This window comes from Chiloscyllium punctatum, chromosome 40, assembly GCF_047496795.1.
Source record: "Chiloscyllium punctatum isolate Juve2018m chromosome 40, sChiPun1.3, whole genome shotgun sequence".
In the NCBI taxonomy this organism is placed as follows: Eukaryota; Metazoa; Chordata; class Chondrichthyes; order Orectolobiformes; family Hemiscylliidae; genus Chiloscyllium; species Chiloscyllium punctatum.
Genome location: NC_092778.1, coordinates 40,979,251 through 41,006,694, shown reverse-complemented (window position 1 = coordinate 41,006,694; position 27,444 = coordinate 40,979,251). Strand labels below are relative to the sequence as shown.

General features: G+C 41.4%; 1 long non-coding RNA gene and 1 pseudogene across 1 annotated transcript; both read right to left on the bottom strand.

Moving 5' to 3' along the window:
- Window positions 1-27,444, bottom strand: LOC140464496 (uncharacterized). Its single transcript, XR_011954936.1, has 3 exons — window positions 27,329-27,444; window positions 1,020-1,132; window positions 1-221 (listed from the first exon to the last, which is right to left on the bottom strand). It is a non-coding gene; the product is annotated as an uncharacterized lncRNA (long non-coding RNA).
- On the bottom strand, window positions 2,972-3,654 carry LOC140464767 (high mobility group protein B3 pseudogene; annotated as a pseudogene).

Below are 27,444 nucleotides of genomic sequence, written 5' to 3'. Positions count from 1 at the left end.
ACACGTGCACATACAGTTCACATTGTATCTCTCGTCGATAAAAACAGTAGGTTGAGACATTGACGATAAAACTCCCGTAAAATGTCAAAATTGGGAAGGAAATTATGGAAGTACAGAAAATTTGGGATTTCAGTATCTGAACACCTACAGGAGGGACTTCTCGGAGTCTTCACATTGAGACTAGCTGTTCGTACAAGACAAAATCCAGAAGGATTGAGATCCTATTTGGGAAATAAATAAACATGTATTTTGTTACAAGTACAAAATAGAATTTTCTTCATTTTCTGAATAGCAACATTGCTACCGGCCACATTGCGTGTATGTGTTACGAATATTTTCGACATAGACAATAATCTAAGAGATTGTGATCTTCTAATTCCCCGGCTCAAAATTGCCAGTTCAACCATTCAGGAAGCGTTAAGAAAGGATGCTTTCCGATTATTGAAATGAAACGTGTTTTAATAACACTCTTTCCGATTAGTGCTTGACTCAACCCAGTTTTAACTCTGTCCTAATGGAGCGAAAAACAAATCAGCCGATAAATCTCAACCCTCATCAGTTAAAAAGGGAACGGCAAGAGAAAAAAAAGGCCTTGTCGAACAAGAGACTTAGTTGGCTCCGAGCCATTTGGGATTGTAGTAATTCTCCATGCTTACTTAACGCTGAATGGTGCACAAGACAAGCCCTCGTTAGCTGTATCCAGGGGCAGGCAGCGAACGCGCTTCCCTGTGGCTCTGATAGCCTCCAGCTCCTTACAAACTGCATCCCTCCAGCCTGTGACATTGTGGCCTGGGAGCAGGTAATTGATAGAATAATATAGGCCATCCGGAGCCTCTGGCGCCGGCAACACAGGGCAGACCAGCAAAGCGTCTAGATTAGAAAACCATAAAAAGCCCCTTTACACAACCGAATAACAAGCAGCCAGATGGACGTTGAGATCGCCCGCACACTCGGTGAATGAAAAGAAAAGGGGCTATTTGGTCCATCGCGTCTGTACGAACGCAGCAGAAGCAACTCACCTGATATTTTCGGCATGGCTTTATGTGGCAATTAGTGCTTGTTCAATTTCCTTTTGAATCTTCCTCCATTATGCTGTTCAGAAGTCCATTCCATATCCAAAACATGTCACGTTCTGTTTTACCAATCACATGAAATCAATGTTCTTTAATACTCTACCCTTCTACCAATAGGAACATTTTCTTCCCATCTATTATGTCTAGATTCCTCGTGATTTCGAACAGTTCTGTCAATGTCCTCTTAATCTATTTTTTTTAGGTACACCCCAGCTTCTCCAATCTATCCGTACAATTGAAGAGTTTCATTTTTGGAAACATTTTTTTTCTGCAGCCTCTCTGAAGCTTTTACATCCTTCCTAAAGTATGATGCCCAGAATTGGACATAATGTGCGGACTGAGACTAAATCCATGTTTTGTAAAGGTTCAGCATAAATTCTTTGCCTTTGTACACTATGCCTCTGTTTATAAGGCCAGGTTCCCAAATAACTTATTAAGTACTTCTTCAGCCTGCTTACTACCTTTAACAATTTTTGGATATATATTTATACCCCTTCTAGAATGACACTCTTTAGTTGATATTGTCTATCCTCAATTCTCCTGCTAAACTAAACCACTTCACATTCCTCTGCATTAAATTTCATCTTCTACCATTTTGGCTATGTACATTTGAAGTCTATGCAAATGTGGAAACTGTGATCTGTGGCAGATCAACTTCATTAATATAGATCAAGAGAAGCAAAGATCCAAGTACTGATCCCTAGGGAACCCGACTATACACTTTTGCCCAGTCCAAAGAAACAACTATTCACCAGTACTTTGTTCACTCAATCAATTTCATACACAACCAGTATCCTTATTATCATTTCATTGGTTGCAAGTTTGCTGGCAAGCCTATGATGTGGTTTTATATTTCCCTTTGTATTTCCATATATACCCTTCAATGCATTACCCTCATTTAATCTCTCCCTCTGTTACCACATCACATAACTCAATCCAGTTAATTGAATAAAATTTGCTTTTAATTCCTTTTATTAATCTACAGTTGTCCAAGTGACAGTCAATTTTGTCCTGGGTATTATTCCTAAAGGATTTCCCACCACTAAAAGTTAAATTCACTGGTCTGTGGTTGCTACATTTATCTTTTTGTCAATTTTTTTAAAATAAGAAAATTGCAGATTTAATAATATAGTTCTAAGAAAGGATAGGTTTGAAAATGGTGCTATACTGTCATAGAGTCATAGAGCTAGAAAATGATATGAGGTAATAGCTTTAAAGTAAATGCTGAGATTGCAGTTTTTTTAGTAATAGTTTTTCTCTCAATCCCAACTTCACGAGGTCACAATATAACTAATTGTCCATGGTTTTCAATAAATATATTGTCTCAGTTACATAGCACTACCAGGCACAGACCTGATGTAGACATTTCTGACCTTAAAAGATGAATTATTGTGCCTATTAACTCTAGGAGATGTTCTTAGAAAAGATGAGGAATAAGGTTTTTATGTTTCAACGAGGATTTGGGGGCCAAAACATTTAAAACAACAAGAGCTTTAAAATGCAGCATTCATTCTACAAGAAAGCGAGCTGGACTAAACTGTTTCACAACATCACTATATTACATAACTGGGCTCTTAAAATGACAGTCCAACATAAATAAATACACAATATCCCTCCCCTTTACATCATAGATTACTGCAATGAAAATATTTACAATCATATACACAATAGTTCACAGAAATGAAAGAATAATTTACCATTTCACAGGCCTTTGGATTTGGCTTCTGCTTACCAATATTGCTTGGAGTGCGGTAACCATATCTTATTTATTTTAAATGAAGCCAAAATCATATTGCATGACCATTCTAATACATGGGACATACACCCAGTGATGTGCCTATAAGTGTGACAGGCTTAAAATGCTTGCTGTAGTGAATATTACAAAGAAGCCTGTGCACTATAAATTCAAGTTACTTTTTGCCTTAGATAATAAACACACCAAGTTACAAAATTAAAAGGTTGCAACACTTTAACAGGGTTTGAATGCATTCAGTTATATAGCAAGTAATTAAGCTGAGGCAGTGTATAATTTAATCATCATCTTCACCATCAACATCATCATCACAATATGCCTCCTTCTTGGCAAGGGGCTTCTTTGCACTATCCAACTTGGCTTTGGAATGATAATCAGCAATATCTTCTCAGATTTCTCCTTCGGTTTATAAGCTTTGATAATGAACAGCTTCTTCTCTTCTCCATTGGATTTTTCCATCATCAATTTTCGTTGCTACATCAATAATAGAAATGCCAGGATTGTCAGCTTTGATTTTTGGATGATGCTCCTTAGAACAGCAGAAGAAAAACTCTGAGGAGAGTTTTTTTGGTGCTTTGGGGTCTTTCTTCTTGCCACCTTCAACTGCTTTTTTATTTCTCAGTCATAGCATGCCTTATTTACTTCAGCCAGTCTTCAAATTTGTCTTTGGTAGACGTTGTCTTGCATCTTGCACGTTTTTTTAGAGAATTCTGAGAAGTTAATGTGTGTTTTGGGTTTTTCTTTATTGTGTCCTTCACAGCAAACCTGAACAAAGTAAGTATAAGAGGACATCTTGCCTTCTGGTTTCTTAAGGTGACACTTTGCCATTTTGATGTTTTTTCTGGTGGCTGGTTCCTGGTGCTGCTGCTGGTGCCTAGTATAGCTTTTATATTTGAAGGTGACTTGGGTAGTCCTTACCATAAATTACATTGCCTCAATGGAAGGTTTTTAAAATTCCTTTTGTCTTTCTTCACTGTTAGGCCATTATCTTCATATCTGCAGAGTAGTATCTAAATTATGGAGTTGCTCTTTTTTGTTTCTCCCTGTGATTAAAATATTGTCTAGGTAACACTGAACGCCTTCTTAAAATCTGATCCATGGCACCTTGGAATAATGCGGTGAGATTCCAAATGGAAGTCTCTTGTCTTTGAATGGCCCTTCCTGTGTTACAATCATCAAGATTTCTGTGACTCAGGATTTACATTCATCTGGAGAGAGGCTTCATTAAGATCAATTTTACTGAAAGGTGATCTCCAGTTTGTCTAGCAGATAGGTCATCAATTAAAGGCAAAAGACACTGCACAGAGTGTCCGATTAATGGTGACCTTAAAATCTCCACAGATGTGTACGATCCATCTTTCTTTATCACTGATGTAATAGGTGTGGCCTAGTCACGCATATTTACAGATTCAAGGACTCTCGTCTTGACTAGACTCTCTAATTTTGCCTCAATCTTTCGTTTGACTGCATAAGGCACTGATCTTGCCCCTTGCAACATTTTTCTTGATTCTCGACCTTGATTTTCAATTTGACTGTGATTTTTTCCATGCTTCCCAGATCCCCCTTGAAAACAGTGGCATGTTTAGGTAGAAATTGTGGTAGATAAATCAGCATCAGAATCTAACAAGCAATTTACTTCATCCAATTTGAGTTTGATTTTCTCCAACCACATTTTTCCCAATAAAGCTGGAATGTCTTTTAACATGTAAGAACAAATCTTCAGACTTGACTATATAACTGAACCTTCACATTGATAGAATCCCTAAAAGGCACTACTTTGCCTTTGTACACACACTTAGTACAATTTTTGAGAGTTGCAAAACCACGTGACTCAGCTGCTTCTGATACACACTTTCAGATATCAATGAAACTGTTGCTCCGATATCCACCTCCATTCTTTCTGGTTTATAATTGAGTATCAGTTTCACCAGCAATGGTCAGTATGTTTGAAAACAGCTCTTCTTCAGACTGTAGTCAGAGCTTTTCTCAGGCATTTTTTGTACTGTGTAGATTTTCCTCCTACCCTTCCGTTCCTGTAACTTTGCTGTACGTAGTTTGTGCTTCTTCCTCAAATACATTCATTCAATGTGCCCTTTATTTTGCAGTTTCTGCATACAGCTTCTGTATATGAGCAAATTGCTGCTCTGTGATTTGTTTTCCAACAGCAATGGCTGTTTTGTGTCTGTTGGTGCTCATTGTTCAGCCACTGTTTTGTGAGCTCTCACATTTGAGCTTAGTTGTTGAGCTTCTGTGGCTACTAATTCCATTGAAACTGCTATCTCAAGTGCTTTCTTTAGTCTAGGCTCCTTTCCTTCAGCAATATTTTCTGGCTTGCTTCACAAAAACCAGTCTGTCTCTATTAACATAATTTATAAACATAGTAACATAATTGGGGTTTTCTGCTAACACCTTTTAAATTTCTAAGAACTAGTAAATAGATTCACTATCATGCTGGTTGTGTTCATGGAATTTGAACCTCACAGCAATCATCAATGGTTTTGGTGAAAAATGATTCTATTAGGATTCCTAATTTTCTTCAATAGTTTTAGAACCAGACTTCTCTGGCTTAACCAGGTTAAAAGTTCTCCTCCACATAATACTCAGGAATGCAGGTATGGCTATATCAGCTTTAATTTTGTTAGCTTGAACAAAATAATGATGTTTCTCTGTATTGGGGTACCAGCTCTCTGTATTTTCATCATATGGTCCTGCAGCACCAAGATTTCCTGCTATCTTTTAAATTATATTTTTGAAAAGGAAAGAGTCTGCACAAAGTACCATAGAAAGTTTACCACTACCTTTTTCCCATGTAAAACAAGATATTCTTGAGGCTTTTTCTTTGAGTTTACAACCCTAACTCAAAACTTTGTGTAGGGTACTCCTTAGTGACAGTGTGCTACAGGTGAGCTTCTTCTGCATTGTTCACTTCTTCCATGGGGTGAAATTCTACTTTTATCCATGCTGTCTTTCCTTCTTTTCCAAATTCTCTCATGTCCCTCAGGGAAAGAAATTTACCATTCTCAGCTGATCTGGTATCCATGTGAAGCGAGACCCATAGCAATGTGATTGATTCTCAGTTGCTCTCCGAGATGGCCTAGCAAGTCATGTGTCAATCACTACAAAGTCTCAAAGAAATAAAACTGGACAGACCAGACAAGAAACAGGAGAAACAGCCTGTCAAAAGAGGCTTACTTATTAATATCTGCTAATGCCAAAATTGGGAGAGAAACAAGCTGACACAATCATACTCACGAAATCATACCTGACAGACAATGTCCCAGACACCACTATTACCATCCTTGGATATGTCCTGTCACGTTGCAGGACAGACCCAGCAGAGGAAGTGGTATGCTGTTGAGAGGGACCGAGCTGCCCTGTGGGGCCTCTTCATTGACTCTGGACCCCATGAAGTCTCATGGCTTTAGTTAAACACGGGCAAGGAAACCTGCTGATTACCACACACCGTCTGTTGATGAATCAGTACTGCTCCATGTTGACCAATACTTGGAGGAAATACTGAGCATGGCAGGGGCACAAACTGTACCCTGCATGGGAGATTTCAGTGTCCCCCACCAGGGGTGGCTTGGCAGCAGTACTACAGATCAAGCTGGTTGGGTCCGGAAGCACGTAGCTGCTAGACTGAGTCAGCAGCAGTTGGTGAGAGGACAGAACAAACAAGAGGGATAAACATACTTGACCTCATCCTTAACAATCTGCTTGCTGCAGAAGCATCTGTCCATGACAGTTTTGGTAAATGTCACCACTGCACAGTCCTTGTCGAGAAAAGTCCTGCCTTTAAATTGAGAATAACTTCGATTGTGTTGTGTGACACTATAACCGTGCCTAAATGGGACAGACTTCAAATAGATTTAATTACTCCAGACTGGACATTAATGAGATGTTGTGGACCATCAACTCCAGCTGAATTATACTCCAGTACAATCTGTAACCTCATGGTCTGGCAAATCCCCCAATCAACCATTACCTTCAATCCAGGCAATAAACCCTGAGATCAATCTTCAATGGAGAGTGCAGGAAGGCATGCCAGGAGCACCAGGCATGCCAGAAAATGAGGTGTCAACCTGATGAAGCTACCAAACAAGACTATTTGCATGCTGAACAACATGTGTTGCAAGTGACAAACAGAGCTAAGTGATTTCACAGCTAGTGGATCAGATCTATTCCCAGCAGTCTTGTAATATCCAGTTATGAATGGTAGCGGATAATTAAATAACTCACTGGAGGAGGCTCTGCAAATTTCCCCATACTCAATGATGAATGAGCCTGGCACATCAGTGCAAAATATAGGGCTGAAGCATTCACAGCAATCTTCAGCCAGAAGCCTTAACGATCCATCTCAACTTCCTCCAGTGGTCCCCAGCACTACAGATACCAGTCTTCAGTCAATTCGATTCATTCCATATGATATCAAGATACAGTTGGAGACACTGGATTCTGCAAAGTCTATGGGGCCTGATAACATTCTGGCAATAGTACTGTAGACTTGACTGCAGAACTTGCCTCTCCCCTCATCCAGTATAACTACAACACTGGCATCCATCTGACAATGTAGAAAATTGCCCAGGTACTCTTGTTCATAAAAAAAAGCAAGACAACTCCAAACCAGCCAATTACCACTAATCAATCCACTTTCGAATGTCAGTAAAGTAATGGAAAGTGCCATCAACAGTGCTATCAGGCAGCACCTGCCCAGTAATAACCTGCTTAGTAATGCATAGTTTGGTTCAGCCAGGGCCACTCAGTTCCTGACCTCATTACAGCCTTAGTTCAAAAATGGACAAAAGAGCAGAATTTCCAAGGTGAGGTGAGAGTGACAGCCCTTGACATTAATGCTGCATTTAACCAATGTGGCATCAAGGAGCCCTAGCAAACCTGAATCAATGGGTATTGGGGGCAAACTGTCCACGGCTTGAAGTTGTATCAGGCACATAGGAAAATGATCATGATTTTTGGAGGTCAGTCATCTCAGCTCCAGAACAACGCAACAGCAGAACCTCAGGGTAGAGTCTGAGGCCCAGCGATTTCGCGTGCTTCATCAATGACCTTCCTTCCATCATAACGTCAGAATTGGGGATGTTCACTGAAGATTACACAGTGTTCACCATTCGCAACTCCTCAGATACTGAAGCAGTCCATGTTCAAAAGATCTAGACAATGTCCAGGCATGGGCTTGACAAGTGGCAAGAAACATTTGAGACTATGTAATCACCATCCCTTGACAATTAATGGTTTTACCATCACTGAATCTCCCACTATCAACTCCTGAGCATGACTGTTGACCAGAAACTCAACTGGACTCGCCACATAAACACTGTGGCTACAAGAACAGGTCAGAGGCTAGGAACACTCTGGCGAGTAACTCAACTCCTGACTCACCAAAGCCTGTACATCATCTACAAGGCACAAGTCAGAAGTGTGTATGAATAGTCCCCACATACCTGAATGGGTGCAGCTACAATGACACTCAAGAAGCTTGACACCATCCAGGACAAAGCAGCCTGCTTGATTGGCACCACAACCACATACATCCACTTCCTCCACCACCAATGCTCAATTACAGCAGTGTGTACTATTTGCAACATGCATTTCAAAAATTCACCAAAGATCCTGAGACAGCGCCTTCCAAACCCATGACCAGTTCTGTCTAGAAGGTCACAGGCAGTAGCTATATGAGAACACCATCACCTGCAAGTTCCCCTCCAAGCCACTCATCATTCTGACTTGGAAATATATCTCTGTTCCTTCACCATCCTCGGCCAAAATCCTCAAATTCCTTCCCTAATGGCATGGTGGACTGGAACAGTTCAAGAAGGCAGCTCATCACCACCTTCTCAAGGGCAAGTAGGGATGGACAATAAATGCTGGCCATCCAGCGATGCCCACATATCATAAAATAAATTTGTAAAAGTTGTCTGTCTGTAGGGACATATTATTAAGCTGGAGAGGGTTCAGAAGGGATCCATCAAGATGTTTTTGGGAATGGAGGATTTGAGTAATAAGGAGAGGCAGGATAGGCTCGTACTTTTTCACTGGAGTGTTGGAGGTTAAGAGTCAAGAGTGTGGTGCTGGAAAATCACAGCAAGTCAAGGAGCAGGAAAATTGACGTTTCGGAATGAGGCTGGGAGCCTCAGGGGTGGAGAGATAAATGGGAGGGGTGGGGTTGGGGGAGAGGTCACTGAGAGTGCAGTATGTGGATGGAGGTGGGGGTAAAGGTGATAGGTCGGAGTGGAGGGTGGTGCAGACAGGTGGGAAGGAAGGTGGACAGATGGGACAGGTCATAAGGACGGTGCTGAGCTGGAAGGTTGGAACTGGGGTAAGGTGTGGGGAAGGGGAAATGAGGAAACTGGTGAAATCCACATTGATGCCAGAGGTTGGAGAGTCCCGAGGCAGAAAATGAAGCTTTTCTTCCCCCAGGTGTCGGGCGGTAAGGGAGTGGCAATGGAGGAGGCCCAGGACCTGCATGTCCTCGGCAGAGTGGGAGGGGGAGTTGAAGTGTTCGGCCATGGGGCATTGGGGTTGGTTGGTGCTGTCTCTTAAAGATGGCCTCTGAAGCGCTCTGCGAGTAAGCATCCTGTCACCCCAATGTAGGAGGTTAAGAGGTGACCTTATAGAGGTTTATAAAATAGAGGGGTATAGATAAGGTGGCAGGTGTCCCTAGTGTGGGGGGTTTCAAAACTAGTGTGCATATATTTCAAGGTGAGAGGAGAAAGATTAAAAAAAAAGAGGGGCAGTTTTTTGTGCACAGAGAGTGATTCATGTATGGAAATAACTTCCAGAGGAAGTGGTGGATGCGAGTACAGTTACAATGTTTAAAAGATACCTAGATAAATATATACTGTAAATAAGAAATGTTTGGAGAGATATGGGCCAAGTGTAGGCAGGTGGGATTAGTTTAGTTTGGGATCATGGTCAGGATGGACTGGTTGAACAGAAGGTTCTATTTCCATGGTGTATAACTTTATCTGGAGAGAGGACCACGTAATTTGCCTGATTAGTGGATTCCCCTAGTACATTTTAAAGCAAATTTTATCCTTGGTCCATGTTTTCTTCTTGTGGTATGTTTCAAGAAGGACTAGGGGCCGCAGTACTTAAAACAACAAGAGCTTTTATTGAGGACACATTTACTGTACAATGCAGCAAACTAAACTATTACCGTCCATTCGGGCTGATGATATCATCAGGCCACATGATGGACTCTTAAAGTGACAGTCCAACATACACAACAAGGTGATCCAAGAAGCACTAGAAGCTGACAAAATAAATATCTACCTTGGGTATCTATCCCTTGACATTTGCATGGAAAGACATGATTGATATGTAATATTCATCAACTCCCTAAAAGAAAATATGAAAATACGCAGTCAAAAGGGAAAGATCACTTAGGACACAAGAGCTTCTTGAGTTGGATCCATGCTTGCTTCAACCTAACACTCCGATTTGTTCAAGAAGACTGAAAAGAAACCAGACTGTACTTTTGAGATAACTTTCTTCACAGTGCACTACATCACCAATGTTGGTGTCAAGTGCAAAAGCAATAACCATTTCACCTATATTCACATCCAAATCATATGTACATATGACAAAAAGCAGTGGATCCAGCACCAATTCTTGCAGCACACTGCTGGTTACAGGCATCTAATCCAAAAAGCAACCCTCCACCACCACCTTCTATTTCCTACATAAGCCAATTTTGTATCCAAATGGATAACATACTTCTTTCAGTGATGTATCATATTTAAGCTGCCACTTGCTAACAAACTGCCTTAAACCATCAATTGTGACATCAACCTCCGGCTGGGTAACCTGTGGCTTCCAGATCAAATTTTTGCACAATGGTGTAATATTTGCATACCATTCTTGTCTTCAAGGAGAATTGGAGTATTATGGCCAGTGTCTTTGTAATTTCCACTTTTAATTCCCTCAGAAACCAGTGACATGTTTGATCTGGTCCTGATGATTTGATAACTTCAAATACAGAGTCGAAAAGGGTGGTGCTGGAAAAGCACAGCAGGTCAGGCAGCATCTGAGGAGCAGGGAGTCGATGTTTCAGGCATAAGCCCCTCATCAGGAATTTGGAGAGGGAAGAGGGATGAAAGATAAATATGGGGCTTGGGGTGGGGGTGGGGGTGGGTGGAAGGTATGTGGGAAGGCGGTACGTGGATGCAGGTGCAGGGAAATAGTGATAGGTCGGTGGGCAGCGTGGAGTGGATAGGTGGGAAGGAGGTGGACAGGTAGGACAGGTCAAAAGGGTGGTGCCGAGTTGGATCTTGGATGGGGGGGGGTGCGGCGGAGGGAGATTTGGAAACTAGTGAAGTTGATGTTGATGCTGTTTGGTTCAAGGGTCCCAAGGCGGAAGATATAGGGCATTCTTCCTCCAGTTTGCAGGTGACTTTGGTTTGACGGTGGAGGAGGCCCAGGACCTAAATGTCCTTGGGGGAGTTGGAGGGGCATTTGAAGAGATAAGCCACAGGATGGTGGGGTTGTTTGGTGCGTGTGTCCCAGAGATGTTTCCTGAAGCATTCTGCAAGTTGGCATCCTGTCTCCCCGTTGAAGAGGAGACCACCTTGAGAGCAACGGACACAGGAGAAGAAATGTGTGGATGTGCAGGTAAATCTCTGCTGGGTATGAAAAGATTCTTTTGGGGCCCTGAACAGAGGTAAGGGAAGAGGTGTGGGTGCAGGGTTTACACCTTGTGCAGCGGCAAGGGAAGTTGCTGGGAGTGAAGGGTGCTGTTTATCAACTCTAACCAAATAGATTTTGTCCTTCACTCTTCTGTCCAAAAAATATTTCAGGTATACTTGTCCTTTTTTTTGAATTAGATCACTGTCATCACTATGGTATAATGTTCTCATGTGGATGCCTGCGCCTGAAACTCAGCAATTTAATAACACATTTTGTGTACTGACAGATATGCACAGTAAACCTAATGAAGACCTAATTTCCATCACCTCTTAATATGACCTCATTTCATACCTTATTATTTTTCAGGGAGTAAGTGAGGACTGCAGATGCTGGAGATCAGAGCTGAAAATGTGATGCTGGAAAAGCGCTGCAGGTCAGACAGCATCCAAGGAGCAGGAGAATCGATGTTTCGGGCATGAGCCATTCCTGAAGAAGGGCTCATGCCTGAAACGTCGATTCTCCTGCTCCTTGGATGCTGCCTGACCTGCTGCGCTTTTCCAGCAACACATTTTCAGCTGTTATTATTTTTCAGTCTATTTGTCTCTCCCAATCCATTATTTGCCTTTATAAATCCTTAATAATGCTATATCATCATTCTATCCCCTGATAAATCAGTTTAAACCTTCCTTGTTAACAGCAGTGGATCTCTCTGTAAAGATATTGCTCCTGGCTGTGTTGAGGTGTTACCTATCAGGTCTGTATGAGTTCTATTTCCCCAGAACCTGTTTCCATATCCCAGAAGTCTAAAGCCCTGTCTCCTGTACCAAATCTCCATCACAGATTCATCTCTTCTATCTTAATATTTCTGTACTCACTATTGGGTCACATAGAGAGTAATCCATAAGTGACTAAGTTAAAAATCACACAACACCAGGTTATAGTCCAACAGGTTTAATTGGAAACACTAGCTTTCAGAGTGCTGCTCCTTCATCAGGTGGTTGCAGAGGACAGAATTGTAAGACACAGAATTTATTGCTATAAATTCTGTGTCTTACAATTGTGTCCTCCACAACCACTTGATGAAGGAGTGGCGCTCTGAAAGCTAGTGCTTCCAATTAAACCTGTTGGACTATAACCTGGTGTTGTGTGATTTTTAACTTTGTACACCCCAGTCCAACACCGGCATCTCCAAATCATAAATGACTAAGTTTGAGATCTTGCTTGCTTGTCTCCTTCCTAAGCATGTAAAACATGCTTTCAGGATCTCATCACTTTTTATCCTAATATTGTAGGTGTGGATGGAGGTCACAACCTTAAACTGTCATTCTGCCCCTCAGAGTGCATTCAGGGACTTTCTTGACCTTGCACCAGAAAGTCAACACACCATTCAAGTGAGGTCTATGACTGCAGAAATACCTGTCTCTTCCCCTGACTATTAAGTCTTTCCTGTCACTATTTATTTTCCACAATTCTTCCTGCCCTCTCTACAGCTGAGCCAACTGTGAGGCCATGAACTTTTCTCTGGCACTACTCCTTAGAAGTACAATTGCTGTAACTCGTATTCAGAGCAAAATAATAATTGGGGAGCAAGATACATTCAGAAACTTCTACACTCCTTCATGCTCTTGTTGCCAGTCATTCCCTCCCTTCTTGCAAACCCTTAATCTGCAAGATAACTTAACTCTTATTTGTCCTCACCACATAGGTCTCAAACTAATGATTCACTGTTCTGATAATAACAGCGATTCAAGGTTCAGTAACATTTTCTGCACATTTGGTTGTCCAGAGTTCAAAAAGTGTCCTGCGGTTCCTACGTTGAATAGAATGTCAGTCAATGGGATTGAGATGCTTTGCCATCTCTCTCTATTTGAAAATCTAACAAAATAATGTCAGTATATGTAAAACATATGAAGGACATATTATATCTATATAAAAATCTTAGCAGTTATTCATTGATCAGAACATCCTTTCAGCTTATGTCACTTTGAATTTGTTTTTATCTGGTCCCTGACACACTTGTTCACACTGTTCCTCAAAGCTCTCCAAACAACCATTCACCTGCCTGCTGTCCTTGCTGCTACCTTACTCACCTTTTGGCAAGGCTCTGACCCTACAATCAACACAGCTCCAGCTTGACCAATTCACCCCCTATACCATTGTGACATCTAACTACATTCCCAAAACCAACCTCTATTCCCCACTCTCAGCACCTGCCATCCTCTCCAGCTCCACTCCACTCCCAGCCCCCAACACACCTATACATTCATCCCTGATTAAGGGTTTTTACCTGAAACATTGATTTTCCTACTCCTCGGATGCTCCCTGAACTGCTGTGCTTTTCCAGCACCACACTCTCGACTCTAATCTCCTGCATCTGCAGTTCTCACTTTCGTCACACCTATACAGAACTCTAATCTCACTTCCTTGACTCCTTTCTCTCCTCCATTCCTTCTCATCTCATGTACCTTCACTTATTCCTCTCCACCGATCCTTCTCCACCTTTTCATTCACTTCACTCTTCCTACCTCCCTTCACCACAATTCCCCTCTTTGCTGCTATTCCCCCTTTCCCACTACCTCTGTTTCCCTCCCATCTTACTCCCCTCCCTTTCTCCATCTGCCCCCTTCCATCACTCCCTCCCTCCCCACACTTACTCCCCAAAACCTTTCCCTCAGCCACTCACTCTCCCTCAATTCCTCCTTTCCCTCTCCCCTTCTCCGCCCTTTTCTTACCTAGCTTCCCCTTCCATTTCTCTCCCTTATATTTACGTTTCCCTCCTGCATTTATCTTAACCCTCGCGTCTTCCCATTGCCCCGATTCTCCCACTCCCCATTTAATCTCCATTCCTTATTCACTCACTACTTTTTACTCCACCACCGCTCACCCCCCTTTCTTAACCCTCCCCGTATTCACCCCTTCTCTATCTCTTCTCTTTTAAGCATTTCTCTCCCCTTCCCTTTCCCTCACACTGTTTCGGCCTCTATTTTTCTCTGCCTCCCCGGCCCTCCTTCCCTTTCCTTCTCTCATCAAATCTATCCCTTTTCCTCCCTCCCCCTCCGTCCTACATCATCTCTTGGCTTTTCTCCCCCTCCCTCACCTTCCTTCCCCCTCCCTTTCCTCCCACCCCGTATCCTTTCTTCCTTCGGTAGTCCTAGAGTAGTGTTGATGTGTTTTTTTTTCGTATTTATTCTGCGGTTCTTGGTGTGTGTGTGTGAGAGAGAAAGAGAGAGCTGCTGTGTCCATATCCTCATTGATTCTGTATTTTGTGTGTAGATCCCCGGGTAATTAGCCGGTGCCAGTTGCTGTGGGATCGTGTTAGTGCCGAGCTCCAGAGGCGGAGAGATTGTCGTGCGATGGTTGGACAGTGGGGAGCTGAATGATTGATGCTGGTAAATGGCCTGTGACAGCCCTGGCGTCTTCACTGAGCCGACAGGCTTTTTGAATGGAAAGCGATGGCGGGGAGCCCATTGTTCCCTGCCGGGTGATTTCCAAACCGCCGACGGGCTATTTTTCTGGTACAGTTCGGCAAGATAATAGCTAATTCAGATCTCAAAGGGCGAAAAATTATTCCAGGCCACGGAAATAAGCGAGGGCCAGGCTAGGCAATGACATCATGGTCCGGGAGACACAATCGGATTTAAAACGGATATACCACATGATCAAATCAGCTAATATTTGTTCCGAACTTCAAGAGATTGACATCTCATCTCAATGCCTGGCACTAGAATGACACAGTTTGTCTCCAGTAAATAGTCACAAATAGATGTCAGGCCACACTTTAAATCCGAGCACCAACGTGACCGCCTGATTTGGAATGAGAAACATCAAAGTGAATGGGGCGGGTGAAGCTGGAGAGAGACGCGTGTTCAGAGGCATTCGGCGGACATACTGACATTGGAGCCCAGTTGGTTCTGACATAATGGGGCCATTACATAAACTTTTCTGCAATGTCTTATTCCTACCCAAGCAAAGCCATTACACAAACTATAGTATAAGTAAGGACACAAAAATAGAAAAATGCAATTTACATTATCAGGTGATAATTACAAAGTAGGAACATGCATGAGCCTAATAATGAATATAAAACATTAAGGATAGAATTTTATGTCATGTGGCATTGAAATAGAACGAGGGAAGACTGCTTAAATATAAAAAGTGCCACTTCTAAGGTGAAAGCAGACTTCCCCAACTACCCAGCGTTTCCTGAGTCTCTGGAATGATTTTCCCCGGAGAACAGTGGAGGCAGGGCCATTAAGAATTTTTAAGTCACAGTTAGAATCCTGACTAACAATGGATTCAAAGGGTATCTGGAGTATGCAGAAAAAAGTCGAGGCCACAATCAGATCAACCATGATTTTTGTTGGAAGGTTGAAGTATGCACAAGGCTGAACGGCCTAATACTACTCTTAATTTGTATGTTCAGATGTAATGATTTTGCTGAATTAACTGTATTTGGGTAAAAATTGAACAGATGGATTTAATAAACAGTGAAATAATAGCTGGGAAAATACAATGAAATAAACTGATTTATAGTATGCTGTTCTGTGAGAGAGCTGGCCAGACTGCTGGACCTTCAACTGACTGAATTGAATCCAATGGCAGCAATATAGATTCAGCAAACTATTCTAGTGGTGTTCAGTTTCTCAATTACCCACCAGCTGGATATCTGAAGTAGAATAAAATGATATGTGATAATTTTCATAAACAAATGTATTAATAATAATGGCCCAAGAAATTGAGAATAAGGTGAACCAAACTGATGAAATTTCAGTGAGGAACAAAATAGGGTATAAATCATTATATCATAACATTTAGGTGGGTAATGGAAAAGGTCAAGGAGAATCCAGAGTAATAATTATTAATAGCATGGGAAAAGACAAACTCGAGTGGGGTGAGAGCAGTCTAGTTAAATTGGCATCACAGATTCATAAGCAATACTGAAACAGAATAGAACAAAGGAGATAGTTGGATTAAATCAGGTTACATCCCCTTGAGAGGGAAAGATAGGGTAAACAATTCCAGGGCATCCCAGATGATGAAAGAGATAGAGAATTAAATGATGCATAAAGTGGATGATACAGTTGAGAATCACTTAATATAAAGGCTCAGAGGAAAATTATTTGAAACATAAGAAAGCAAGGAGAGAATATAGCAATAGACTGGCAGCTACCATAAAAGGAAAAAAAAATCCAAAGGTCTTCTTTAGACATACAAATAATAAAAGGAGGATTGGGACTAATTCGGGGTGTAACAGGGAATGTTATACATGGAAGCAGAGAGTATAGCTGAGGTACTGAATGAATACATTGCTTCTGTCTTTACAAAGTAAGATAATGCTGCCCAAATGAGTATGAAAGAGAGCGAAGTTTAGACACTTGATGGTGAAAAGTTGAATGAGGAGGTAACAGATATGTTTGCTTTACTTAGGGTTGATTAGTCGTTAGCACTGAAGAAGATGCATCTGAGGATGCTAAAGGAAGTGAGAGGAAATTACCAAGGAATTGATGATAATCTTCTGGTTCTCTGTGAGATATAAGAATTGTACGGGAGGACTGAAAAAATTGGACAAAAAACGGTATGAGGATAGGCTCAACAGGGCTATCATAGAGTCATAGAGATGTACAGCATGGAAAAAGACTCTTTGGTCCAACTCATCCATGCCAACCAGATATCCCAACACAATATAGTCCTGCCTGCCGTCATCTGGCCCATATCTCTCCAAACCCTTCCTATTCATATACCCATCCATATGCCTTTTAAATGTTGCAAATGTACTATCCTCCACTACTTCCCCTGGCAGCTCATTCCATACGCATACCCACCCTCTGCATGAAAAAGTTTCCCCTTAGGTCTCTTTATATCTTTCCCTTCTCACCCTAAACCTATGCCCTCTAGTTCTAGACTCCCCTCTTATCCATGCCACTCATGATTTTATAAACATCCATAAGGTCACCTCTCAGTCTCCAATGCTCCAGGGTAAACAGCCCTAGCCTATTCAACATCTCCCTATAGCTCAAATCCTCCAACCCTGGCAGCATCCTTGTAAATCTTATCTAAACCCTTTCAAGTTTCACAACATCTTTCAGATAGGAAGGAGACCAGAATTGCATGAAATATTCCAACAGTGGCCTAACCAATGTCCTGTACAGCTGCAACATGACCTCCCAACTCCTGTGCTCAATACTCTGACCAATAAAAGAAAGCATACCAAACACCTTCTTCACTATCCTATCTACCTGCGGATCCACTTTCAAGAAGCTATGAACCTGCACTCCAAGGTCTCTTTGTTCAGCAACACTCCCTAGGACCTTACCATTAAGTGTATAAGTCCTGCTAAGATTTGCTTTCCCAAAATACAGCATCAATTTATATTTGGTTGAGGATACTTTTAGAAATAAAAACTTTTGACAAAATTAATAATCACTGGTAAAAATGCAGGTCAATTAAGGAAAGCCAACACAGATTTATTAAAAGCAAATTGTATTCAACTAACTAACTTGAAGTTTTAGTGAAGAAACAGAGAGGGTGAAGGAAAGTTACACGTTTGATGGATAGGATAAATAGACAAAGTCTTTTCCCTGGGGTGGGGGAGTCCAGAACTTGAGGACATAGGTTTAGGGTGAGAGGGGAAAGATATAAAAGAGACCTAAGGGGCAACTTTTCACGCAGAAGATGGTACATGTATGGAATGAGCTGCCAGGGGAAGTGATGGAGGCTAGTACGATTGCAACATTTGAAAGGATCTGGATGGGTATATGAATAGGAAGTGTTTGGAGGGATACAGGCCAAATGCTGGCAGGTGGGACTAGATTGGATTAGGACATCTGGTCGGCATGGATGAGTTGGACTGAAGGATCTGTTTCTGTGCTGTACATCACTATGACTTTACGTAGGATCCTCTAAATAGCCTTTCAACAGACCTTTGACTAAAGGTCGAGCTCATAAAACAAAAGGGAGAATTGCTACATTTGACAATTGACCAACCTCCAGAAAAACACGTAACTGAACAGTGTTTTTTTCAGATTTGTAGCTGTATAAATGGTGTTTTATCAGTTTTAGCAACTCTTGCTGATATATAATATAATATATAGACATATATACTAAAGACCTAGAATTTGGTGTCCAGAACAAAATTTTAAAATTGCAGATGACACAAAATCTGGAAGTACGGTAAATTGCAAGGAAAAGTAGTGTTAAACTTCGATAGGAGATAGACAGGGTGGTGAAAAGCTTGGACAAGTGACAGATTAAATTTAAAACTAGGAAATTTAAAGTGACCCATTTTAGTGGGAAGAATGGAAAGGTAACAAAAATAAAGGTTAGAATCCTAAGGTGCGTGCAGAAGCAGAGGGACCAAGGAAAACCTCTTTTGAGTAACCTGAAACCAATGGAATACCCCATTTGATTGAGGCACTACTGCCTTACTGTAGCAAAAATAAAATCTCCCATTCTAGGGCCACCCAGGAGCACACATAGGTACAGAAAGGAATAGGCAATCTAGGCAAACAACTCCCTTGATTACCCGTTACCTGGACCTGTTAATGACCACTTTGACCAGGCCAAGATCAGTCCAAAAGTGAACTTTTGATCTGCCTGCCCCTTCAGGATTAGGTGGTGAAAGATCAGCAATATAGGGCTGAAATGGAACCAGAAATTCAAAAGTAATCTCTTCAAATAATGAAAGAAGGTCTGCAACTTCACACTGTACACATGCAAGGTTGGACAATTATTGAAAATGGCTAGTCAGGTCAAGAGATTAATCAATAAAGCATAAGTGATCTTGGTCTTTATACAGGGACATAGAATACAAAAGTAAGGAATTTACAATAAACCTGAGTAAAATACTGATTTGGCCTCAGTGGGAGTATTGCATCCAGTTCTGGACAGCACACTTTAGGAAGGATGTGAAACATTACAGAGAGTACAGAAGAGATTCGTAAGAATGTTTTCAGGAAGGAGGAACTTTGTTTTTTTAGATAGAATAGAAATACTGCATCTGTTTTCCTTTAGAGAAGGTTAAGAGAAGATTTGATAGATGCATTCAAAAACACGAAGTGTCTGGTCAGAGGATAGAGGAGAAACTATTACCACAGTTAGAAGGCCAAGAACCAAGGACAATAAAAATAAGCAGTGACAATATGAGGAAAATCATCTTTACACAGCAAGTGGTTATGATCTGGAATGCATTGCCCAAGACTGTGATGGAGGTAAATTCAATTATGCTTTCAAAACAGACTTGGAGCAATTTCTTATAAAGGAAGATTTACAGGGCTACAAGGAAGAGGTAGGGGATTGGGACTAGGTTCATTTTTCTTGTAAAGAGCCAGCACAGATGCAATAGGCCAAATGGCCTCTCTCTGTGCTGTAGCCATTATTTGGTTCTATATTACTAACTACAATCAATTAAAATAAATATAAGAGGAATTAATCAAGAATATCAAAGTAAAATGATGGGGAGGAAACAACTGTGTCAAGTTTTAAGTTGGTAATTGGATTAAACTCAAACATTGAGATAAACGAACACAATTTCTGTCACATCTTCACAAAACACTTTAATACATATTTGCAATATTAAGTGGATCACCTAATGTCATACATCAGTCAGTATCTTTTTGAGAATTACATTACTTGTATTGCAGAGGCTCAGGGATTTGACTTATTCCACCCAGTTTGACTGATTTAGGCCAGAACTGTACCCTGTTGTTTAAACATTGCTGTTCTCAATGATCTCTCTGCTCTTCACTGCTCTTCTAGAATTAAAATTAACATGTTTAAGTAAACATGTTAAATGATATCATACTAGAACTGTTTCACTGGATCCATGTCTGTCTTCTCTCTTTTCCTGATTATTTTCTTCCTTCCACCTCTCCCACTCAGATTATCATAATGAGACTAGAATTTAGTGATCAAATTGAATCACCTTTCACCTCATTCCCACCCTCTTTTCCTACACCGTTCCTTTCCTCCCACAGCTTCTACATTCCAACATTGTTGTGACATCCTGAGTTTCCCTGTATCAAACTCAGCTGCGACACTTTGTCCTCTTATACATGGGGCTTTGAATGACATCATTTTCCAACATTACATTCCCCTCTCCTGCTACCCCCTTTGCATGCCCCCTCCCCAATCCTTTATCCTCTCTATATTTCCACTCTTCCACCCTGTCTCGCTACAATTCCTGTCCCCAAATTGTCGAACTCTAGCCTTGGTTCCAATCTCATTCATTTTCTGCTCACCTTAACTTTTACCTGTTCTGTATCTCCATGTTGGTCTACAATTGGCCTTTACTTGCTCCCACATCCTAACCTCTCTGTTTTTTTTCTGCCTTGCTGCTTTACAATCCTTTCATCATCATCTACTTCCCCCGCTGTACCTTTGACCTTTTCTGACCTCCTTTGTGAAAATCTTCCATCAGCTCTGGTCCAATTGTTCCTAGACTTCTAACCCAGTTTGACCCGAATTGTACTCCATCCTGACTCCCAATGTACCAAACCACAAGAGAATAACTAGTTCACTATTGAAGTCTTTCATGGGTGTGAATTCCATTATAATCCTGTCCCCACATTTATACTGGAAATGAATCTCAGAATAATTTACTGCCTCGGTTCTTTTGGGATGTCTGCTTATAATCATCTGGCTACTCAGCCTGAGAATCTCCTAGTCTCCAAAAAAAACCTTAAAGCTTCTCACATTACTGCACAGTTTGCTAATTAGCTCTAAATGAAAATCAATATATTACAAAAGAATGAGATGAAAGGTGATTCACTTTGATCACTAAATTCTAGTCTCATTATTATAACAATCTGAGTAAAATCACCAATTTTGTGGATCAGTAGTAATCTCATTTCTTAGTTAGAAGTCCACAGGACAAATCAGGATTGACACTCAGGACTGGAGAGTGAGGTGGGATTACACTTTTGGATGTGCCTTTTTTCAGATGACATTAAACTGAAATTCTGTCTCATGCAAACGTGAGATACTACAGCACTATTTTAAAGAATGCAGGAGCTTTCCTTGGGTCCTGATGATTATTTATCCCAGAATTGACGTCATAAAAAACAAATTGTCTGATCATCTGAACAAATTATCTGAACCAGAGGGATACTATTACCCTTGATGGGGGGATTTGCTAATGCTCTTTGGGAGGGTTTAAACTAATTCAGCAGGGGGATGGGAACCTGAATTATAGTTCCAGCTGGAGCTTCAGGAGATTGAGAATAGTGAGGTCATAAATAAGGTTTCAAGGTTACAAGAGTGTACCGGCAGGCAGGAAGGTGGTTTGAAATGTGTCTACTTTAACATCAGGAGCATCCAGAATAAGATGGGTGAACTTACAGCATGGAATTCGATGTTATGGCCATTTCGGAGACGTGAATAGAGCAGGGACAGGAATGGTTGTTGCAGGTTCCGGGGTTTAGATGTTTCAGTAAGAACAGGGAAGATGGTAAAAGAGGGGTAGGTGTGGCATTGTTAGTCAAGGTGGCAGAAAGGACGTTTGATGAGAACTCGTCTACTGAGGTAGTATGGGCTGAGGCTAGAAACAGGAAAGGAGAGTTCACCCTGTTGGGAGTTCTCTATAGGCCCCTGAAAAGTTCCAGAGATGTAGAGGAAAGAATTGCAAAGATGATTATGGATAGGAGTGAAAGTAACAAGGCACTTTAACTTTCCAAATATTGACTGAAAACGCAATAGTTTGAGTACTTTAGATGGGTCAGTTTTTGTCCAATCTGTGTAGGAAGGTTTCTTGACACAGTATGGAGATAGATAGGCCAACAAGAGGCGAGGCCACATCGGATTTGGTATCAGGTAATGAACCAGGCCAGGTGTTAGATTTGGAGGTAGGTGAGCACTTTGGTGATAGTGACCACAATTTGGTTATGTTTACTTTAGTGGTGAAAGGTGATAGGACCACAGGACAAGAGTTATAGCTGGGGAAAAGGCAATTATGATGCGACTAGGCAAGATTTAGGATGCATAGGATGGGGAAGGAAACAGCAGGTAATGGGCACAATTGAAATATGGAGCTTGTTCAAAGAACAGCTACTGAGTGTCCTTGATAAGTATATACCTGTCAGGCAGGAAGGAAGTGGTTGAGTGAGAGAACTGTGGTTTACTAAAGAAGTTGAATCTTTTGTCAAGAAGAAGAAGGAGGCTAATGTAAAAATGAAATGTGCAGGCTAGTTAGGATGCTTGAGAGTTGCAAGTTAGCCGGGAAGGACCTAAAGAGAGAGCTAAGAAGAGCCAGGAGGGGACAAGAGAAGTCTTTGACGGGTGGGATCAAGGAAAACCGTAAAGCTTTCTGTAGGTATGTCATGAATAAAGGAATGACTAGAATAAGTTTAGGACCAGTCAAGGACAATAGTGGGAAGTTGTGCGTGGAGTACGAGGAGACAGGAGAAATACTAAATGAATATTTTTCATCAGTATTCTCACAGGAAACAGACTATGTTGTCAAGGAGAATACTGAGACACAGACTATTATAGTAGACTAGATTGAGAGGTTCATAAGAAGAAGGTGTTAGCACTTCTGGAAAGTGTGAAAATAGATAAGTCTCGTGGGCCAGATGGGATTTATTCTAGAATTCTCTGGGAAGCCAGGGAAGAGATTGCAGAACCTTTGACTTTGATCTTTATGCCATCATTGTCTACAGGAATAGTGCCAGAAGACTGGAGGATAGCAAATGTTGTTGCCTTGTTCAAGAAGAGGAGTAGAGACAACCCTGGTAATTATAGACCAGTGAGCCTAACTTTGGTTGTAGGTAAAGTACTGGAAAGGATTATAAGAGATAGGATTTATAATTATCTAGAAAAGAATAATTTGATTAGGGGTAATCAACATGATTTTGTGATGGGCACCTCACAAACTTTATTCAGTTCTTTGGGAAGATGACAAAACAGGTGGATGAGAGTAAAGGGATTGATGGGGCATATATAGATTTCAGTAAAGCGGTTGATAAGGTTTCCCATGGTAGGCTATTACAGAAAATACAGAGGCATGGGATTGAGGGTGTTTAGCAGTTTGGATCAGAAATTGGCTTATTGTAAGAAGGCAGAGGGTGGTGTTTGATGGGAAATGTTCATCCTGGAGTTCATCCTGGGAAATGTTCATTCTGGAGTACTAGTGGTGTACCACAAGGATCTGTTTTGAGGCCACTGCTGTTTGTCATTTTTATAAATGACCTGATTGAGGGCACAAAAGGAGAGTTAGTAAATGTGTGGATGGCACTAAGGTTGGTGGAGTTGTGGACAGTGTGGAAGGATGTTGCATATTACAGAGGGACATAGATAAGCTGCAGAGCTGAGCTGAGAGGTGGCAAATGCCATTTAATGTGGAAACGTGTGAGGTGATTCACTTTGGAAGCTGTAATAAGAATACAGAGTACAGGATACTGGGGGCTAATGGTAAGATTCTTGGTAGAGCAGAGAAATCTCGGTGTCCATGTGCATAGTTCCCTGTAAGTTGCCACCCGGGTTGGTAGGGTTGTTAAGAAGGCATACAGCTTTTATTGGTAGAGTGATTAAGTTTCAGAACCTGAGGTCATGTTGCAGCTGTGTAAAACGCTGGTGTGGCCACACTTGGAGTATTGCATTGGGTTCTGGTCACCATGTTATAGGAAGTTTGTGGAAGCATTGGAAAGGGTGCAGAGGAGATTTACCGGGATGTTGCCTGGTATGGAGGAAAGGTCTTATGAGGAAAGGCTGAGGGACTTGAGGCTGTTTTCGTTCGAAAGAAGAAGGTTGAGAGGTAACTTAATAGAGACATTCAAAATCATCAAAGGATTACTGTTTAAGAAGGGTGGTAAAGACAAGCCAGGGAACTATAGACCGGTGAGTGGGCAAGTGGTGGGCAAGTTGTTGGAGGGAATCCTGAGGGACAGGATGTACATGTATTTGGAAATGCAAGGACTGATTAGTGATAGTCAACATGGCTTTGTGCATGGGAAATCATGTCTCACAAACTTGATTGAGTTTTTTGAAGAAGTAAGAAAGAAGATTGATGAGGGCAGAGCAGTAGACGTGATCTATATGGACTTCAGTAAGGCGTTCGACAAGCTTCCCCACGGAGACTGATTAGCAAGGTTAGATCTCATGGAATACAGGGAGAACTAGCCATTTGGATACAGAACTGGCTCAAAGGTAGAAGACAGAGGGTGGTGGTGGAGGGTTGTTTTTCAGACTGGAGGCCTATGACCAGTGGAGTACCACAAGGATCGGTGCTGGGTCCTCTACTTTTTGTCATTTACATAAATGATTTGGATGTGAGCATAAGAGGTATAGTTAGTAAGTTTGCAGATGACACCAAAATTGGAGGTGTAGTGGACAGCAAAGAGGGTTACCTCAGATTACAACAGGATCTGGACCAGATGGGCCAATGGGCTGAGAAGTGGCAGATGGAGTTTAATTCAGATAAATGCGAGGTGCTGCATTTTGGGAAAGCAAATCTTGGCAGGACTTATACACTTAATGGTAAGGTCCTAGGGAGTGTTGCTGAACAAAGAGACCTTGGAGTGCAGGTTCATAGTTCCTTGAAAGTGGAGTTGCAGGTAGATAGGATAGTGAAGAAGGCGTTTGGTATGCTTTCCTTTATTGGTCAGAGTATTGAGTACAGGAGTTGGGAGGTCATGTTGCGGCATTGGTTAGGCCACTATTGGAATATTGCATGCAATTCTGGTCTCCTTCCTATCGGAAAGATGTTGTGAAACTTGAAAGGGTTCAGAAAAGATTTACAAGAATGTTGCCAGGGTTGGAGGATTTCAGCTACAGGGAGAGGCTGAACAGGCTGGGGCTGTTTTCCCTGGAGCGTCGGAGGCTGAGGGGTAATGTTATAGAGGTTTACAAAATTATGAGGGGCATGGATAGGATAAATAGACAAAGTCTTTTCCCTGGGGTTGGGGAGTCCAGAACTAGGGGGCATAGGTTTAGGGTGAGAGGGGAACAATATAAAAGAGACCTAAGGGGCAACTTTTCATGCAGAGGGTGGTACGTGTATGGAATGAGCTGCCAGAGGATGTGGTGGAGGCTGGTACAATTGCAACATTTAAGAGGCATTTGGAAGGGTGTATGAATAGGGAGGATTTTGAGGGATATAGGCTGGGTGCTGGCAGATGGGAGTAGATTGGGTTGGGATATCTGGTCGGCATGGACAGGTTGGACCGAAGGGTCTGTTTATAGGATGGACAGTGAGAACCTTTTTACTCAGATGGTGATGGCTAGCCGGAGGTGACATAGCTCTAAATTGATGGGTGATAGATTTAGTAAAGATGTCAGAGTAGTTTCTTTACTCAAGAGTAAAGTAAGGGAGTGGAAAACCCTGCCTGCAACAGTTGTAGACTCACCAACTTAAAGGCCATTTAAATGGCCAATGGAGAAACATATGGATGATAATGGAATAGTGTAGGTTAGATGGGCTTCAGATTGGTTTCCCAGGTTGGCGCAACATTGAGGGCCCAAGGACGTGTACTGCGCTGTAATATTCTATGTTCTATATCACTCCTGTGCGATCTTGTTATAAGCAAATTAGCTGCTGCCTTTTCTACATTATACTAGTAAATAAACTTTTTTTTAAAGCTGTTCAGTGTTTTCGAGCATTGAATGGCCATGAAAGGTGCTACTGAAGTTCGCGTTTTAAAAGAATGTGGTTCAGTCTGTAAGATATGAAACTTTCATTGTGTCAACGTAGACACTTAGTACAGACAACTGAATCACCTCTGTTTTAGAAAAAAAATGGTTTGCTGAAATATTATGACTAGATTTAAAAAGATAGACGCAAAGTAAACGACACAAAATTTCTTTTTTTGTCCTACTACTCATGTTTTAAGATTCAGTGTCTGTGCGTTGAGACAAGGAGGATTAGTGCCGCAGTTATTGCCGATGTGTGTATCGGCTAACACAACTAGTCCATTAATTAATAAATTAATAAATTAATTCAGATGCAAAAATACTATACCACGTAAGTGGATAAGGGACAATTAATTGAACATGGGAAATAACTGAATTAAAACAACAGATGAAGTTATGGGGTTAAACAAAGTTGTGGAGAAACAGTATTGAAAAAGAATGCAGAATAAATTGCATTGTTTTAAAACACCGAGTAATTACAGGCAAATTAATTCATTAAGTAGATTAAAAGTGCTAAAATGTTTGTCGGAGTATTGAACTAATATATGAAATTTAATTGAAAGAAAGTTTATTGGTACCTTCTATCCTGTGCACAAATTAGCCATTCAGGACACAATAAGGCACTATTTAAATATTTGCTTTTTCTGTAAGTTTGTTCGGAATTTTATTGTAACATGATTACTCACTCAGCCACTCGGGTAAATAGTGATGGGGGAGGGTTGTTGGCCAAGACACAAGCTGGATCCCTGATCTTCGAACAACTTCATGTAACAAAACCTAGGGGTGTTGTTTTAACAGAACCTCCAAAAATACAGTTCCAATGTAGGGCTTGCGGAGTCCCGGATTCCCTGGACTGAGCCTACAGACACCTGCTTAGAAATAAAATATGTTTTAAAAACTCTGAACTATTACTGTAATAAAAATAAGCCACTGGGGGTAATTGAGCCATCATAAACCCGCCTGTGAGGGGGGTAATTAGGAGAACAGGTTCAATTTACAAGGGGCAATCATCTAAACGGTAAAAACTAAGTCGACAGTGAAGCAGAATGAATTACACTACGCTAATAATTGGACTGAAAGGAGAAGCTTGCGGGTGGAACCAGGGGACTTCACAGCACCGCGTCTCCAGGATCAGAGCTGCTGACCGCCACATATTCTCCCGGACTCCCATTTCCCAGTTCAGTCATTCGTGGGCTCCAATCCAGAATGTACTTAAAATCGGAAATAATAAAACTCTTACGAGCTTTGATGAGATCATCTGCATTTCAGGCGCCCAAGACCATCCCCGTCCTTTGTAGGCGGATGCCAAACGTTTCATAGCCTCGTCCTGCGGATGTCCAACATTATTGATTTCCC